General features: G+C 40.6%; 1 protein-coding gene across 5 annotated transcripts in view; it reads left to right on the plus strand.

Annotated features, from left to right (window-relative positions):
• znf536 (zinc finger protein 536) overlaps positions 1-20,497 on the plus strand; it is a 509,077-nt gene that overhangs the window by 326,315 nt on the left and 162,265 nt on the right. The gene's annotated exons all lie outside the window — the stretch shown is intronic.

The raw sequence follows: 20,497 nt of genomic DNA on the forward strand, positions 1-20,497 counted from the left end.
CCCTGTCCTCATCTGACAGGGTATGAAACATCTGTTAAATATGATGTTCTCCTCTTGCCATTCAACAGTTCAAATATCCTTTCCAGATGTAACAACAATTCACTGAAGGAAGTTTATAAAATTATAAGGAGGTAGATAGTATGGAAAGCTAGTATCTTTTACCTAAGGTTGAATATCTAATACAACTAAAAGACATGCATTTGAGGTGAAAGGGGAAAGTCCAAAGATGAACCGGTCAACTTATTTTTAAAACAAGTCAGAGGTGGGTGCCCAGAATGCAGTTAATGGGTGGCAGAGAAAGCAGATAAGATATGGGCAATTGTAAGGCTCTTAGACCAGCATATGAATATGCAGAGAATGGAGGAATACTTACCATGTGTAGGCAGAAGGGATTAGGTTAATTAGGACTCATTAGCTTAATTAGTTCGACACCACACTGTGGGCCAAAAGGCCTGATCCAATGCTGTACTGCTTCAGGTTATTTGTAACATCATCTCTGGCTTTCTCTGCAGAAACATTATCCATTCCTTTCTCCGCAGATGATGTTTGTCCTACTGGGTATTCCTAGTTTTCATATTTCCAATACTTCTGGTTTTTCAGCTACCTGACGTGTTCAACATGTTGTTTAAATATTTAGTAAATATACAAGAATTAGTGGGACATCATGGTCTGATGAGAGTGAGTAATTTGAAATAATTTAAACAAAAGCACTGGAAGAGTTAAAGAGATAACGATTCATCTACAGAATTAAGGGTCTAGACCCTAAAATGAGATAATAGAAGCACATGTGGGGAATTTACAAAGTTACGTAAATAAGAGAGATTCCCAGTGGACTTGAAATTAGAAATTGTAATTAACTATAAAAGGACTGAAAGGGAAAATAGGGAAAATATTGCATTTATCCTGATAATAGTCATCAAGAGAATGTAAGATTTGCCATAAAAAGACACAACACATAATCATGTTGGACAAAACGGGAAAATGGGGATTGGTTCAAAAGTAGGAAATGGAAGACAGAAATAACTGTGGGTCATAAACATGAGACGTTCTCCAGATGCTGGAAATCCAAAGCAACACACACAAAATGCTGGAGGAACATTTTGTGTGGAGTTCAGGCAACATCTATGGAAATGAATAAATAGTCAACATTTTGGGCCGAGACCATTCTTCAAGACTGGAAATTAAGGGGGAAGACGCCAGATCGAAAAGGTGGGGGGGGGGGGGGAGGGGAAGGAGGAAAGCTAGAAGGTGATAGGTGAAGCTAGGTGGATAGTAAAAATTAAAGGGCTGGAGAAGAAGGAATCTGATAGGAGTGGGAGTGGACTATGGAAGAAAGTGAAGGAGGAGGGGACCCAGAGGGAGGTGATAGGTAGATGAGAATAAGTAAGAGGCAACAGTACAGAATAGAAGAAGAGGAGAAGGGGAAGGAATTTTTTTACCAGAAGAAATCGATATTCATGCCATCGGGTTGGAGGCTACCCCAATGGAATATGTTGCTCCTGTGCCCTGAGGGTGGTCTCATTTTGGCACAAGAGGAGGCCGTGGACTGACATGTCAGAATGGGAATGGGAATTGGAATTCAAATATTTGGCCACCGGGAAGTTCCACTTTTGATGGATGGAGTGGAGGTGCTCAACAAAGCAGTCCCCCCAATTTACGATGGGTCTCATCAGTTTAGAGGAAGCCTCATTGGGAGCACTGGACACAATAGACAATCCCAGCAGATTCGCAGATGAAATGTTGCCTCACTTGGAAGGACCGTTTGGGGCCCTGAGTAGACGTGAGGGAGGAGGTGAATGGGCGAGTATAACACATTGGCCACTTGTACGGATAAGTGCTGGGAGGGAGATTAATGAAGAGAGATGAATGGACAAGGGAATTATGGAGTAAGCGATCCCTGCAGAAAATAGAGAAAGGAGGTAGGTAAGGATATGTTTGGTGATAAGATCCCTTTAGAGATGGCAGAAGTTGCAGAGGGTGATCTGTTGGATGTGGAGACTCATGGGGTGGAAGGTAAGGACCAAAGGAACTCTATCACTGTTAAGCCAGTGGGAAGATGGGTTGAGTGCGGATATCTGGGAAATGGAGGGGAAGTGGGCAAGGACAGGATCATTGGGAGAGGAAGGGAAACCCTGTTCTTTGAAGAAGGAGATCATTTTTAATGTTCTGGAAGGGAAAGCTGAATCCTCAGAACATACTGTGTCAAAGATGAAGGAATTAGGAAAAGAGAATAGCAATTTTACAGAAGACAGAGTGGGAAGAGGTATAGTCAAGATAACCATGGGAATAGGTAGGTTTATAACTAATGTTGGTTGATGAGATGGAGACAGAGAGATTGAGAAAGGATAGGGAAGAATTTAGGGCAGGATGGAAGTTGGGGGCAAAGTTGATGAAATTGATGAGCTCAGAATGGGTGCATGAAGCAGCACCAATGCAGTCATCAATGTAGCACAGGAAGAGTTGGGGAGTATTACTGGGGAAGGCTTGGAACATGGACTGTTCTACGTAGCCAATGAAAAGGCAGGCATAGCTGTGACCCATGTGGATGCCTATGGCTGCCCCTTGGAAGTGGGGGGAGCCGAAGGAAAATTTGTTGAGTGTGAGGACCAGTTCTGCCAGGCAGAGGAGGGTGGTAGTAGAGGTGAACTGGTTGGTTCTTTTATTGAGAAGGAAGCTGAGAGCTTTAAGGCCTTCTTGATGGGGGATAGATGTATATAGGGTCTGGACATCCATGGTGAAAATGAGGCAGTCAAGGCCAGGGAATTGAAAGATATGGAGGAGATAGAGAGCAGATGCAGGTGGGAAGGGACTGAACCAAGGGGGATAGAATGGAGTCGAGGTACGAGAATATGAGTTCAGTGGGGCAGAAGCAGGCAGAGACAATATGCCTACCCAATTAGTCAGGTTTGTGGATGGTAGTGGACAGAGTCATAATAGTGGATCACTTTCAGATTTGTAGAGAGTTAATAGTGAGCACCTTGATTTTATAGTTGTGTTAGACAAAAGAATTGCATGTAATATTTGCTGGTGGTGTAAACACAGGTGAGAAAATAAACTCTGAAGGAGGTACAAAGAGTTTACCAAGGCGTATCGGCAACTTAAGTGGTGAACAGAATGTGGGAGATGAGATATAATGTTGAAAAAATGTAGTTTTTCATCTTGATAAGGAGCACAGAAAACAAAATTAAATGCTGATAAAATGGGAAATGCTTTACTTAAAGGTCCTTAATTGTCTTTGGGCATGAAATTCAGAATGTTAGTGTAGGTGGGGCAAGTAATTAGAATAAAAGAGTATAAGAATCTAGTTGTTATTGTTAATGAGATGTTCATAGAACATAAAAAACGAAAAAGAGTAGGCCCCATTGCCCCTCGAACCTAACATCCCATTTCATCTAATTTTGGTCATACCTCTGCTCTCCTATTTGCTTCCTTGAATTCCTGACTTGCCTATAGTTCAACATTCCAGTAGTATCCATCTCTGATACATGGCCTCAACATCTCTCAAAATGAAAAATAGAACCTCTGTCTGTAATACTGTAGATAGTTTTGGTTCATGTTCCTAAGGAAGATATTGCATATTTGCCCAAGGTAAAATTCAGTGTTAAATCACCAGACTAATTCCTTATATGTATGATTATCCTTTGTGCTGTGATTAAATTATATCCACTTTTGAAGAATAAGAAGTGGGAACATCAAAAAGTTAAGTTTCTAGAGGCTCTAGAACTCAGAAGCACAGCCTGCAGATAAAGAGTTGGACACTTAGAGTTGAGATAAGAAATCACTTCAATCAGAGGGTTATAAATATTTAAAATTCTCATTTCTGCAGCACTATGGATGGTCTGACATTGATCACATTTAGAACTGACATCAGTAGTTTCCTGGAGATGGAGGGGTTGGTGATCGGGACAACAGGGTGAACTTGATCATATTACTGATGGTGGATCAAGTTCCAGTATCCACTGATCTGTTATGATCGTTCTTGCTTAAATTTTGACAAGCAAAATTACACAATTGATAATAATAAGAACGTAATTACTAATTTATACTTTTTGGTTTTACTTTATTGTCATTTGGCAAAATGTTGAATGAATCCATGGTGTACAATGCTTTGGACAGTAGATCACATTTATTATGCAATAAGTGTCTCTCTCTAATTTAAATACACAGGTAGAAGTAAGAAACCTACTTACTTTGGCCTTCTGTTGTATGTTAGCAAGTGGCAAAATCAGTTCAGTGTTCTCTGAGCTGCCGATTGGCTTGTTCACACTTCAGTGAATATTGCTGTAGGGCATGTCACTAGGGACAGGTCATTGACAGCAGCAGTTTGGACCAATATTATAGGCTGGACCTTGGAGGTAACCTTTAACAGCTGGCACTGATGTTATGACACATGGCTGTCGAGATAGATCAGTGCAGAATGCCTGGAAAATCAGACAGATTGTTGATCATGGTGTAATCAATGTGCTCCTACTGACTTATAGTAAAAATGTTACTTAAAATACGGTTTCCCCTTGATTATACCTTATTCATTCTGAAGGTTCTTGGTTGAGAGGTAACAGATGTTAAATGCTTGCACTTCTGAGACCCCTTTCTTTCTTGTTCCACAAGTACATTGACCATAACTGAAAGCACTAATTGACATTTAACCATCTATTCAATACTTTCTTATTCACCCATCATTATCATAGCATTATGTGGTAAGTTCTTAATAAGGCCATTATTTATTTATTTGCTTATTTATCTATCTATCTATCTATCTATCTATCTATATTTATTTATCTATCTATCTATCTATCTATCTATCTATCTATCTATCTATCTATCTATCTATCTATTTATTTATTTAGAGTTCCAGCACAGAACAGGCCCTTTGGGCCCTTTGAGCTAAGCCACCCAACAACCCACCAATTCAAACCTAGCCAAATCACAATGGCCAATTAACCTACTAACTGGTACATCTTTGGACTATGGGAGGAAACTGGATCATCTGGAGGAAACCCACGAGCACACAGGAAAAAAACGTACAAACTTGTTGTAAGAGTGTCGCACTAACACTACGCAACTGTAGTACCCGCGGTTTGAGGCGTTTGCAGAAAGTAGCTCTAATGTTTCTATTTCAACTCTTTGTACTGGGAATGATCCACACAATGCTTGAAAATGCAGTCTGAGAGACACGTATCCTGCTCAGAATAGTCGGTATATTCTGAGTAGTGCTGTTTGCACATGTGTACACAGTGCTGATTTGATAGAGTACTGATCTTTTCAAACTTAATACTCTAGCCAACATCATAGAATATAGAACACCAAACGGTATAGCACATTATAGGCCCTTCAGCCCATGGCGTGTGTCGGCCTTTTAAACTACTCCAATATCAATCTAGTGTTTCCCTCCTACCTTTCTGTTTTTCTTTCATCTATCTGCATATCTAAGAGTCCCTTAAAAGCCCCTAATGTATCTGCCACTACCACCCTCCCTGGCAGGGTGCTCCATGCACTCATCATCCTCCATGCAAAAAAAACCCACCTCTGGCTACCACCCCAGACCTTTAACACCTTTTCCAGTGTTTGACTTTCCCTAACGTTACAAGCATTGTGCAAACTGGATACATTTCCTTCACTCTACACCCTATACCTAGACTTCTGGAGCATCATCGGAATATTTTCTACTTGTCTGCTTGTAGACTGAAGTCAAGTTAGCTAGCCTATAATTTCCTGTCTTTTGCCTCCCTCCCTTCTTAAAGAGCGGAGTGATATTTGCAATTTTCCAGTCCTTTGGAACCATTCCAAAATCTATTGCTTCTTGAAATATCACTACTAATACCTTCACATTCTCTTAAGCTATCTCTTTCAGATCTCTGGGGTAATGTTCATCTGGTCAATGTGACTTAGCTACCTTTTCAGATTTTTCAGCTTCCCGAGCACCTTCTCCTTAGTAATAGCGACTACACTCACATCTGCCAACTCCCAAATTTCCGGCATACTGATGGTGTCTTCCACAATGAAGGCTGACACAAAATACTTATTCAGTGTGCCCATCATATTTTCCACCCCATTAATACCACCCCAGCATCGTTTTCCAGCAGTCCGAAATTCACCGCTGCCTCTTTTCTACTGTTTAAAAATCTAAAAAATACATTTGGTATCCTTTTATATTATTGACTAGCTTACCTTCATAGTTCATAATTTCCTGCCTTAATGCTTTTGAAGTTGCCTTCTGTTGGTTTATAAAAGCTTTCCAATCCTCTAGCTTCTCACTAATTTTGGCTATATTGTATGCCCTCTCTTTTGCTTTTATGCTGTCTTTCATGTCCCTTGTCAGCCATGGTTGCTTCATTCCTCCTACTGTCCCTGTCTAGTCACTGTTGGCTAGCTCCTCTCTCATTCCACTGTAGTCACCTTTACTCAACTCTGATACTGATACATTTGATTTTAGCTTCTCCTTCTCAAACTACAGGGTGAGTTCTATCATATTATGATCACTGTTTCCTAAGGGTTCTTTTACCTTAAGATCCTGAATAAAATCTGTTTCATTACTCAACACCTAATCCAGAATTGCCCTTTTCCTAGTGGGCTCGATCACAAGCTGTTTTAGAAAGATACCTCGTAGGCTTTTTGTACTTTTTTTCTCGGGATCTTACACCAACCTGAATTTTCCAATCTACCTGCATATTGAAATCCCCCACTGACTATTGTAACATTTCCTGTTCTACATGCCTTTTCTATCTCCCATTGTCATTTATACCCCATATCCTGGCTGCTGTTCAGAGGACTGTATACTAGTCCCATCAGGGTTTTTTTTTTTTGATTCTTGCATTTTCATAACTCTACCCACAAGGATTCCACATCTTGCAATCCCAATTCACATAGAAACATAGAAAATAGGTGCAGGAATAGGCCATTCAGCCCTTCGAGCCTGCACCGCCATTCAGTATGATCATGGCTGATCATCCAACTCAGAACCCTGTACCTGTTTTCTCTCCATACCCCCGGTCCCTTTAGCCACAAGGGCCATATCCAACTCCCTCTTAAATATAGCCAATGAACAGCCAATGAACTGGCCTCAACTGTTTCCTGTGACAGAGAATTCCACAGATTCACCACTCTCTGTGTGAAGAAATTTTTCCTCATTTCGGTCCTAAAAGACTTCCCCTTTATCCTTAAACTGTGACCCCCTCATTCTGGACTTCCCCAACATTGGAAACAATCTTCCTGCATCTAGCCTGTCCAATCCCTTTAGAATTTTATACATTTCAATAAGATCCCCCCTCAATCTTCTAAATTCCAGTGAGTATAAGCCTAGTCGATCCAGTCGTTCTCCATATGAAAGTCCTGCCATCCCAGAAATCAATATGGTGAACCTTCTTTGTACTCCCTCTATGGCAAGAGTGTCTTTACTCAGATTAGGGGACCAAAACTGCACACAATATTCTAGGTGTGGTCTCACCAAGGCCTTGTACAACTGCAGTAGAACCTCCCTGCTCCTGTACTCGAATCCTCTTGATATGAATGCCAACATACCATTTGCCTTTTTCACCGCCTGCTGTACCTGCATGCCCACTTTCAATGACTGGTGTACAATGACACCCAGATCTCGTTGCACCTCCCCTTTTCCTAATCGGCCACCGTTCAGATAATAATCTGTTTTCCTGCTCTTGCCACCAAAGTGGATAACCTCACATTTATCCACATTAAATTGCATCTGCCATGAATTTGCCCACTCACCTAACCTATCCAAGTGGCCCTGCATCCTCTTAGCATCCTCCTCACAGCTAACACCGCCGCCTAGCTTTGTGTCATCCGCAAACTTGGAGATGCTGCATTTAATTCCCTCGTCTAAATCATTAATATATATTGTAAACAACTGGGGTCCCAGCACTGAGCCTTGCAGTACCCCACTAGTCACTGCCTGCCATTCTGAAAAGGTCCCGTTTACTCCCACTCTTTGCTTCCTGTCTGCCAACCAATTCTCTATCCACATCAATACCATACCCCCAATACCGTGTGCTTTAAGTTTGCACACTAATCTCCTGTGTGGGACCTTGTCAAAAGCCTTTTGAAGATCCAAATATACCACATCCACTGGTTCTCCCCTATCCACTCTACTAGTTACATCTTCAAAAAATTCTATAAGGTTCGTCAGACATGATTTTTCTCTCACAAATCCATGCTGACTTTGTCCGATGATTTCACCTCTTTCCAGATGTGCTGTTATCACCTTTGATAACTGACTCTGGCATTTTCCCCACCACTGATATCAAGCTAACCGGTCTATAATTCCCCGGTTTCTCTCTCCCTCCTTTTTTAAAAAGTGGGGTTACATTAGCCACACTCCAATCCTCAGGAACTAATCCAGAATCTAAAGAGTTTTGAAAAATTATCACTAATGCATCCACTATTTCCTGGGCTACTTCCTTAAGCACTCTGGGATGCAGACCATCTGGCCCTGAGATTTTATCTGCCTTTAATCCCTTCAATTTACCTAACACCACTTCCCTACTAACATGTAGTTCCCTCAGTTCCTCCATCTCACTAGACCCTCGGTCCCTTACTATTTCCGGAAGATTATTTATGTCCTCCTTAGTGAAGACAGAACCAAAGTAGTTATTCAGTTGGTCTGCCATGTCTTTGTTCCCTATGATCAATTCACCTGTTTCTGACTGTAAGGGACCTACATTTGTCTTGACCAATCTTTTTCTTTTCACATAGCTATAAAAGCTTTTACAGTCAGTTTTTATGTTCCCTGCCAGCTTTCTCTCATAATCTTTCTTCCCTTTCCTAATTAAGCCCTTTGTCCTCCTCTGCTGGTCTCTGAATTTCTCCCAGTCCTCAGGTGTGCCATTTCTTTTTGCTAATTTATATGTTTCTTCTTTGGACTTGATACTATCCCTAATTTCCCTTGTCAGCCACGGGTGCACTACCTTCCCTGGTTTATTCTTTTGCCAAACTGGGACGAACAATTGTTGTAGTTCATCCATGCGATCTTCACCTAAGGATTTGATTTCACTTTTTACCAACAGAGCCACCCTACCCCTTCTGCCCATCTGAGTGTGCTATCAATACAATGTGTATCTTTGGAAGCTAGACTGCTAGCTTAACTTCCTTCTTTCCTTGACTAACTCTTTGAGTCTTCTTCCCCCTTTATCTTTTACCATTCTTTACATCGCCAGCAAATCATGCATGCAATTCCTTCATTCAACATGATGATAATTGCAGTTGCAAAGCTAGTCAGACAGTAATGCCCCCCCAGTGTAATTATTTCTCCCAGTGCAGTGCAGTGTTCAAACCTTGCTCATTCAATAGCATTTCTTTCAAGAATTATAATGTGCTCCACTCAAACAGTGACTCTAGGGCCTGGCAAAACTTTTTCCCTTTAAGCTTCCAGTTTATTATAAGTTTTGCTAAGAAGAGTACAATTCTTTGGGGGACCTGATATATATTTGCCTACACAGTTGAATATAGACAGTATATCAGCTGAATAAAGGTAACTTTTGCTTCACTTTCCATTTCCAAGCATATGGTATTTTTGAAGAACCTGCTTTTCCCAAAAAATAGTAGTTTTCAGAGAGTAGATACTTATATAAAAATTAGAAATATCATACTATTGGTACTTATTCAATTAGCTAGTATTTATATCTCACTTATGAATCTAGAAGTTAGCATTCAATTAGGCCATGTCATTAACAAGCATTCTTGCTGCTGCATTGCCAATTGAAAAGAAGTACTTATTACAGTCAAGGGTAAAATCATTGTTCTTCATTCATCAGAGCTATCCATTCTGACCTTCATGGGGTCCAACTGATATCTCTGGATTGCTAGCGATTCGACATTGGCTGGCTGAAATGTGCAGCTTGCAAACGCTGAAGCAAAATACCTCAACTATGGGAAAACTGAAAGAAAACAGAAAGCTGGAAACAAATGGCGGTCTAGGTGGCATCAACGATGAAATAAACAGAGTTAACATTCCAGATGAACAGTTGGCCATTGCCACCTCCGAAATTAACTCTGCTTCACTTTCAGAGATGCCGCTTGATCCATTGAATATATCAGGATTTTCTGTTTCCCATATAATGAGCAGTTTCCTGTCCAGGAAGTGACACAGTAAAATTTAAAACATTTTAATGGGGTTATTAATGTGTGACAGTGCACATATAGGCACCTAATTAACAAGAAAATAACATTATACTGAATTGTATACAGGAATGCCAGGAGTATAAGTTTCTGCTGTGGGTGAGAAAGACGGGAGGCAGATCAACTGACTTCTTTCCCCTATAGTAAAAGATCACATTATTGACATCTCCTGGCAAGTGCTGAGCAATGGCTAGGCCATCGCAACCCTCTCTCAATCAGAACACTAGCCACTTGTGTCCTTCAGTTTTCTCAATCTTTATTCTATCACCAACATTTCCTTTTTCTCTCCGTTCCTTCATCACACCATCCCAGCCCAGCCTATAACTTCAAACATTTCTAATTTCTCTCAGAAATGATTGAGAGTCATTTATTTTAAACTTTAATTTTGGTCCTCACTTGACAGATGCTGCCTGACCTGTGCACATTTTCAAGCATTTTCTGTCTTTATTTCAGTGTTGCTCAAAATCTAACATTATGGGCTGTTTTGCTGGCTGAGGAGTTGCATGTGTAATGTTTGTGCAGACTTAAATTGACAGGAAGATCATTGATGAACATTAGAATATGGTTAGACCCATGACACTGGCCTAAGAAACTCTTGGGACCGAAAGGATTAGCACCCTTAATTGTCCGAGGCCTCACTCCAGCCTGTGGAAAGTGATTTCTCTTGATGCCTGCTGATTGCCTTTATTAGTGCTCTTTAATGTTGCACTTGGTAATTGCTGTATTTCTGTGGCAAAGGCATTCACTCTCAATTCACTTGATGGCATGAACATCGATTTCTCGAACTTCCAGCAATGCCCTCCCCCACTTCACCATTCCCCATTCCAATTTTCCTCTCTCACCTTATCTCCTTACCTGCCCATCACCTCCCTCTGGTGTTCCTCACCCTTCCCTTTCTTCTGTGTCCTTCTGTACTCTCTCATCAGATCCCCCCTTCTCCAGTCCTTTACCTCTTTCACCAATCGACTTCCCAGCTCTTTACTTCACCCTTCTGGGTTTCACCTTTCACCTTGTGTTTCTTCCTCCCCTCCCCCCCCACCTTCTTATTCTGACTCTCCTGATGAAGGGTCTTGGCCCGAAATGTCGACTGTACTCTTTTCCACAGATGCTGCCTGTCCTGCTGAGTTCTTCCAACATTTTGTGTGTGTTGCTCGGATTTCCAGCATCTGCAGGTTTTCTGTTGTTTGTGATTGGATCCCTTGTGGAATTCAGTTGTTTTGTTCATGTATGGTCCAGAAGTGGTCCTGAAGACTCCAGAAGTGAGAAGCAGTGGATCAGCTAATGGTGAGCTGATGACCTGACACAGTAACTCCACTTCTTTTTTCGATGATGCAGCCTGCCCTGTTGAATAATTTGTCATTGTTTCAGAATCCAGCATTCTGCCTTTCAGCCAAACTTGATTTTTTTTTCTGCTTCTTTGGGCTGAAGAAACAGAAAAGAAGATATGTTTTGTGACTTAGAATAGAGTACAGTAGTGCCCTGTATTTTGGTGGAGGTAGAAGGGAGAGGTGGATTGTGGTGACTATGCAGGATAATAGAATGGCATTGTATAGAGATGAATAGCAGGAATGTAAAATGCAGAAACCATGAGACAGGAGAGCTGATGGTACGTTTGATTTGTACCTCCAAATTAGTGTGTTCAAACTATCAAAACACATTGATATATGATGAGCAAAATGCTACAGGGCCTGAGACTTCTTTCTCATTATAAAAAAAAGATGAAATTTATATCAACATGAAAAAAAAAGGCTTACTGGAGAAAAGGTCAGTCACAAAACTGATCTGCCTTTCATTGTTAATCTTTTGACAATTGCCCAAAATGTAAAAATACCGGTGTTAGCTGAGGAAATGAAGGCACTGATGGGGAAGGAGTCTGTGATCGAGTGGACGAAATTTACAATAACGGAATATTCTTAAACCCAGTCGTGCTTGGCAAGCTGTTTGACCATTTGAATCAAATAACACAGCAGTAAATATGAAAAATTACTCTACATCAGTATTTTTATAGGTTATGATCCATAAATCCAGTTTACCTAAACACCAGTGTTTGCATCCGGAAGATTAAACACTTAGAAGATCAGCTTTAATTAAGAATGTTTGTTCCATCAAAGTTGCTAATTTGGAATGAACTGCCTTTTCTTTTGGTATCACTCAAATAATTTGAAAAAACAGCTGATACCTCTTCTTCTTGTAATTTATTTGGATGTCATCCATTCGAATCTTCCTATAGAAAAAAAACACAGGTTGTGGCTTCCACCTGAGAGCGTTTTAAATTTCATCTGCAGCTTACAGCTACAGGTTCTGCTGATGATAATGGCAAGATTTTGAAAGCAAGGGTCATGAGTTAAAAATTGATCCCTCCAGTAGCTTTCAGATGAAAAGATGCATTCTCTTATTTTTTAAAAAAATAGGATTAAAATTGATGATAACTACATTAAAACAATGTTTATTTTAGCTTTCAGTCTGATGTATTTTAAGAAAAGATTGTGCATTGTGTATGATGTGACCTTCATCTGACAAACATGCATTGTGCAATAAACTGTCAATATTTGTAGTTATAAGGTACAAAATGACATTTACAATAATTGGAACAGCCATATTAAAAGCCTGGATCTGCCAGCTGGCAGGAGATAAAGACGTGACCCATCTCACTGTTCATCAGGGAAATTTATTTTTGCCAGTTAATAGATGAGAAGAAACTGCTAGCTGTTTTAGGTGGCACCTTTTATTCTTCCAGAAATAAAACAAAGGAGTACTGTTATTGCTGTGACTGTCGACTGATTATGTGTAATGTGCACTGAAAAATATTACAAGGCACCAAAATGGTGCAGGTCATATACAGAAACAGGACTGAGAAAAGATTGAATAAAAACAGGTCTTTCTTAGTTCTGTTTGTTTTATTTTCCTTTGTTTCACGGATCACCTATGGCACATTAACCTTTGAACATTGGAACTGTTTCAATCATCTACAGGATCACATTTGTAATTCTTCATTTTTGCTGTGGGTATATGCCTTTGATCTTTGATACTGTGTGTGTATCTATATATAAATATATGTATGTATGTGTGTATATATATACATATATATATAGACACACACACACACATACAGTGCAACTTGATATGTTAGGAGCAAGAAGGCAGATTTGGGAAAGCAAGGTTATTTTGCCCAGTCCTTATTTGTATCATAAACATGCCATCTCATTGTTCTTGCCTTACCATTGCTTCTAAGTTCTGTAATGTATAAAGTATGAATACTCAAAATAAGTGTCAATATTTTAACTGGAAATTTCATCCTTTGAAATTTTCAGAAATTGCACAACCAGTAAGTTAATTTGAAATGGACACCCATCTTCCGTCTTAACTATTTCCTTTGGAACTTGGCAACATTTGAATTAATATAAAAGCCAGTATATAAAAAAGAAGAAATTCTCTTAAATAGTTGGAGCCTGAGGAAAGAGCTCTGTTTCATCTTTAAGACCCTCTTCAGCACCAAAATGTATGTTCAAAGCAATGAATGCATCATTTATGAAAATAAGATGAATAACATTTAAGAAAATGTTACTGCTTAATCACAATCATTCAAGAATTTGCAGTAACAATGCATTTAAGACCTCTCTGAGCAAAAAGAAAGCAAAAGATCATTGTTAAACCCAGGAAATGTGACTTAATGTTTTCTGCACTTAAAGTGTTAGATGTAAACTTTACAGTTCATTTAGAACTGGCATACAAAGAGGAGATGTGTATGAACGATGGGGCTAGAACTATCATAGTGAGTAGCAGAAAGTTGCAGTGGATGTTCAGTAACATTTGTATGAAAGGGGTGCCAAAATTGTACTGTTAATAAGCTTGTTACCTCACAATTTCAACAGCTTGGGTTCAAGCCCGATCTTCAGTGCTGTCTATGAGGAGTTTGTATATTCTCAATGTGATCTCCTGTTCCATCCTGAAACCAATACCTGCAGGTTAAATTGCCATAATAAATTGCCCTCAGTGTGTAGGCAAATGGTAGCATCCAGGGTAAGTCGATGGGAATTTGGGGAGAATGAAATGGGAATAAAGTAAGTGATTGCTTTCAGCTGTCATAGACTTGGTGGGCCAAAATGCATGTTTCTGCCTTATATGACTCCTCAAATCTAAAAGACCAAGAAAAATTAAGTGTAGCAAAAAATAAGAAAAGAAAAATTGTTTACGATGTTGCTCAAAAAAGGAAGTCCTCTCTTGAACTATTTTTTGGCTTCAAGTTTTCAGGAAATTCAGGACAATCTGTTTCTGAGAAAATGGATGTGTGTCATATTTGTGTTCAGATTCAGAGAGAATTATAATGCTAACAACAAATAGTATGAAATAAACAGAGTGAAATTTTGATTTATCTTTTTTTGGTGTGCTGATTAGTAATAGCATATTACAGACGATGATTATATTTCATTGTGTACTTGGCAAATGTAAAGCAATTCTGAAATGGGAAATCTGTAATTTTGTTTTAATAAAAACCAAAACACCCATGCAGTCAGCGGTGAATGTTACACTATATGGCTCTGATTCTTAATACAAGTTACCATTCTTCATTTTGATGTTATTTGTCATTGCATTGTTCTGGCCTAGGGAAATCCTCAGAGCTTCATTCCACTTCATACCTTGACATTTTAGGCTTTTAGGGTTTGGCTCTTTGATATTCAAAAGAAAAATGTGCAGAGCTTATGTCACTTTCCCATGGAAGCAATGATGTAGTTAAGATTTGGCAGCTTTAATTTTTCAAGAGCCTTTTAATGAATATTTCAGAATGCTATTGTATGCACAAGCCTATGTTTTATTTCATAGGCTACATAACCGTTATCTTCTGGGTCATTCCCAAATGTTCCATTTGTCTTGTGGCCACCTCCACCCAAATGGATGGTCTGTGACCATTTTTGTAACTAACTGCTGTTGGATGTATGGAAGTCAACTTTACATTTTTAAAGAGGAAACTTTTAATCCCTTTCAACTCCTAGTCCACGAAGAGACTTGCCACAAACATACCTTTACCATGAGCCAAATCCCATCTCTTCACCCAAGTTTAACTCTTTCTCCCCAGGAAGCTCTTTGAACTGATTGAACGATAGAACTTTATGGAGTCATAGAGCACTACAGCACAGAATCAAACTCTTCAGCATATCTAGTCCATGCCAAACTATTATTTTTCCTAGTCCCATTGACCTAAATCTGCAACATAGCCTTCCATGCCACTCTCATCCATGTACTTACTCAAACTTCTCTTGAAAGTTGAAATCAAGCCACTGGCAGCTCGTTCCATATACTTATTACCAACTGAGTGAAGATGTCACTCTGGCTCTGACTTCACTCTGACTAGAGGCCTGTGACTAGTTGAAAGCCACAAGGATCTGTGCTGGGTCCATTTCTGTTTTTCACCTCTCTATCAATGATCTGGATGATAATGTGGTGAACAGGATCAGCCAAGTTGTGGATGACACCAAGTTTGGAAATGCAGTAGAAGACTAGAGCTTGTAGCGGGATCTGCGCCAGCTGCAAAACTGGGCTGAAAAATGCAGGCGGTGTGAAGTTTTGCACTTTAGTAGGACCAGGCAGGGTAGATCTTATGCCATGAATGGTAGGGCAGTGAGGAGTGCAGTAGAAGAAAGGGATCTGGAAATGCAGATAGATAGGCTCATAAAAAAAAGCTTTAGGCACATTGGTCTTCATAAATCAAGGTACTGATCTGGTATTGGGAAATGAACCTGATCAGGTGTCAGGTCTCTTAGTGGGAGGGCATTTTGGAGATAGTGATCACAATTCTATCTCCTTTACCATAGCATTGAAGAGGGTTAGGAGCAGTTAAGTCAGGAAAACACTTAATTGGAATAAGGGGAAATATGAAGCTATCAGGGAGGAACTTGGAAGTATTAATTGGGAGCAGATGTTCTCAGAGAAATGTATGGCAGAAATATGGCAAATGTTCAGGGGATATTTGCATCGCGTTCTGCATAGTTACGTTCCAATGAGACAGGGAAAGGATGGTAGGGTACAGGAACCATGGTGTACAAAGGCTGTTGAAAATCTTGTCAAGAAGAAAAAAAAAGCTTACGAAAGTTTCAAAAAATCCAGATAATGATAGAGATCTAGACAATTATAAGGCGAGCAGGTTGGAGCTTAAGAATGAAATCAGGAGAGTCGGTAAGGGCCATGAGAAGGCCTTGGCGAGCCGGATTAAGGAAAACCCCAAGACATTCTTCCAGTATGTGAAGAGTAAGAGGATAAGGCGTGACAGAATAGGACCAAGCAAGTGTAACAATGGAAAAGTGTGTATGGAACCAGAAACGGTAGCAGTGGTACTTAATGAATACTTTGCTTCAGTATTCACTACAGACATGGACCTTGGCAATTGTAGGGATGACTTACAGTGGACTGAAAAACTTGAGCATATAGACAATAAGAAAGAGGATGTGCTGGAACTCTTGGAAAGCATCAAGTTGGATAATTCACCGGGACCAGGTGAGATATATTCCAGGCTACTGTGGGAGGCAAGGGAGGAGGTTGCTGAGTCTCTGGCAGTGATCTTTGCATCATCAATGGAGACGGGAGAGGTTCTGGATGATTGGAGGGTTGCAAATGTTGTTCCCTTATTCAAGAAAGGGAGAAGAGCTAGCCCTTGAAACTATAGGCCAGTGAGTCTTACTTCAGTGGTTGGTAAGTTGATGGAGAAGATCTTGAGAGGCAGGACTTATGAACATTTGGAGAGGTATAATATGATTAGGAATAGTCAGCATGGCAGGTCGTGCCTTACAAGCCTGATTGAATTTTTTGAAGATGTGTCTAAGAACATTGATGAAGGTAGAGCAGTAGATGTAGTCTATATGTATTTCAGCAAGTCAATTGATAAGGTAGCCCATGCAAGGCTTATTGAGAAAGTAAAGAGGCATGGGATCCAAGGGGACATTGCTTTGTGGATCCAGAAGTGGCTTGCCCACAGACAGCAAAGAATGGTTGTAGACAGGTCATTTTCAGCATGGAGGTCAGTGACCAGTGGTGTGCCTCAGGGATCTTTTCTGGGACCCTTACTCTTCGTGATTTTTATAAATGACCTGGATGAGGAAGTGGAGGGGTGGGTTAGTAAATTTGCTGATGACTAAAAAGTTGAGGGTGTTGTGGATAGTGTGGATGGCTGTCAGAAGTTACAGTGGGACATTGATAGGATGCAGAACTGGGCTGAGAAGTGGCAGATGGAGTTCAACTCAGATAATTGTGAGGTGGTTCATTTTGGTAGATTAAATATGATGGCAGAATATAGTATTAATGGTAAGACTCTTGGCAGTGTGGTGGATCAGAGGGATCTTGGGCTCTGAGTCCATAGGACACTCAAAGCTGCTACGCAGGTTAACTCTGTGGTTAAGAAGGCATACAGTGCATTGGCCTTCATCATCAGGATTGAGTTCAAGAGCCAAGAGGTAATGTTACAGCTATATAGGACCCTGATCCTATATAGTACCCCACTTGGAGTACTATGCTCAGTTCTGGTTGCCTCACTACAGGAAGGATGTGGAAGCCATAGAAAGGGTGCAGAGGAAATTTACAAGGATGTTGCCTGGATTGGGGGCTTGCCTTATGAGAACAGGTGGAGTGAACTTGGCCTTTTCTCCTTGGAGTGATGGAGGATGAGAGGTGACCTGATAGAGGTGTGTAAGATGAGGAGAGGAATTGATCGTGTGGATAGTCAGAGGCTTTTTCCCAGGACTGAAATGGCTAACACAAGAGGGCACAGTTTTAAGGTGCTTGGAAGTAGGTACAAAGGAGATGTCAGGGGTAAGATTTTTACTCAGAGAGTGGTGAGTGTGTGGAATGGGCTGCCAGCAATGGTGGTGGAGGCGGATATGATAGGGTCTTTTAAGAAACTCTTGGATAGGTGCATAGAGTTTAGGAAAATAGAGGGCTATAGGCAACCCTAAGTAATTTCTAAAGTAAGTACATGTTCGGCACAGCATTGTGGACAGAAAGGCCTGTATTGTGCTGTAGGTTTTCTATGTTCTATGTACTGAGTACAGCAGATGTGTTGTTATGGTGTGTGTGTGTGTGTGTGTGTGTGTGTGTGTGTGTGTGTGTGTGTGTGTGTGTGTGTGTGTGTGTGTGTGTGTGTGTGTGTGTGTGTGTGTGTGTGTGTGTGTGTGTGTGTGTGTGTGTGTGTGTCCTCCGTCGGTCGTGGTCAACCATGGGTACTGCACCAACCAAGGGTAGGCACCGGGAAGTGGCCTCTCCAAGGCGCAAGTCAGGGCAGAGTTGATATGGAGATCCGTCTGTTGCCCGTGCAGTGGGACCCCTCTCTCCATGCCGATGACAGGTCCAAAGGAACGACGAAAGTCGATACAGTTTGGTGCCAGCAGCATCGCAGGAGTTGCCGTGCCGGTGCTGGGTACAGCAGTCAGCCGCCTTCGGGACTCCGACTCCGGATTTTTCCTCGGGGTTTACTCCCAAAGCCTTTCCCGTGAGCGAGTATAACCGCAAGGCAGCGGAGGTTCGAAATCAGAGTTTTCCCTTTCCTGGATGAGCTACTATCTGTGGTTAATGAGCCCCATCTGCCCGGAGCAACTGGTTTTAAGGTGCCAGTGGCCCACGTTTGCCCCTTCTCCTGTCAGTGAGAACAGTTCTGCCAGGCGTAAGAACTATGCCACACGTGAAGGCCAGGAGTTGGACTTGGTTGTCAGAGGCTGTTTGAGACACACGCCATGAAGAGCATTTGTTAGCAGTGGGAGCTCGTCCTCACTACCATCTTTTACTACCTTTGGAGCCAATATTATGTTGAGGCTATATAAAATGTTGGTGAGGCCTAATTTGGAATATTATGTTCAGTTTTGATCATTTACCTGTAGGAAAAATGTAAATAAGGTTGAAAGAGTACAGAGAAAATTTTCAAGGATGTTTCCGGGACTGGAGGACCTGAGTTATGAGGAAAGATTGAATAGATTAGGACTTTATTCATGAGGACATAGAAGATTATGAGGAGTGTTGATGGAGATGTGCAAAATTAGGTTAGATAGAGTAAATGCAGGCAGGCTTTTTCCACTGAGCTTGTGTGGGACTACAGCTAGAGGTCATGGGTGAAGGGTGAAAGGTGAAAAATTTAAGGGAAACATGAGGGGAACTTCTTCACTCAGAGGATCACGAGAGTGTGGAAGGAGCTGCCAGCACAAATGGGACATGTGAGCTCGATTTCAATGTTTAAGAGAAGTTTGGATAGGTACATGGATAGTAGGGGTATAGATGCAGGTTGATGGGACTAGGCAGTTTAAATTGGTCAGCACAACAGGCTTGTTTCTGGGCTGTATTTTTCTATGACAATATGACTCTAAGTTTCCCATTGTGTTCCCCTTAAACATTTCATGTTTCACGCTTAACCCATGCATGACCTCTTATTCTATTCTCGCCCAACTGCAGTGGAGTTTATATCTCCTCAGACACTAATTCGTTGGAAAATTTTAGTTCACCCCAGTCCATCTTTGTTAAAAAGTATTTGGAGGAACTGAGAAATAAATTTATATTTTTCATTACATTACAGAGGCAGATTGTGACTCACTTTCAATATATAATGAATAATCACCCCGATTTGATTTTGCTTTTTATCCCGCAAGGAATTTTTTATATCTGAATAGTAATTTCACACCCACTTATGGCAATGTTCACAACAGCAACATACTTGGTGGTCTCCAAACTTCATGGATGGAAAGGTATAGGGGAGTTCTCAGGATAATAGGCATTATTAACACCCAAGGTTCAGCTGGATCTATAGCAAGCCAAGTTTCAGAACACTGCTGTAATGTGCCCACATTGGTCTATTGGTGGGCTACTGAGGTGAGAGGAGACTCTATGAAAACTGTTTGTTCTCAGCTTCAGAAATGTGCCCGCTGTTGCTAACTGAATTCTCCCTACAGCTCATTCCTCAGTAAATGATCTTGAACTACAGTATGTTTGTGAGTTGCTTGATGGGTAGTCATTTGGCAGTGTTCTTTAAAATAAAACACTTTAATATTTTCATAACAATATTTTTATAATAAATTATATACAGAGTGAGATTTTAGCAAAATGCTGATCGTAAATGAATGAGAAAGGAAGTCATAGCACAAGGCAGAAGAATTCACTGTTCGCTCACAGAGAAGATGTATGAATCAGGTGAAATTTCTTTGATTGCTTGATTTAAGCAGGCACTTTGATTCTATTAACTCACTTTTGTTGAAGGGCAAATATAAAATAGACACTGAATGATCAGATAAATAAAAACTGTTCCTGATCCAGTATACAACAGTGGACTGGTTCTGAAACCAAAGGAAAACAGGAGATTCCCAAGATATGCCATCTAACGATGACTCAGAACTTGCATCAGTCA

This window comes from Hemitrygon akajei, chromosome 17, assembly GCF_048418815.1.
Source record: "Hemitrygon akajei chromosome 17, sHemAka1.3, whole genome shotgun sequence".
NCBI classification, from domain to species: domain Eukaryota; kingdom Metazoa; phylum Chordata; class Chondrichthyes; order Myliobatiformes; family Dasyatidae; genus Hemitrygon; species Hemitrygon akajei.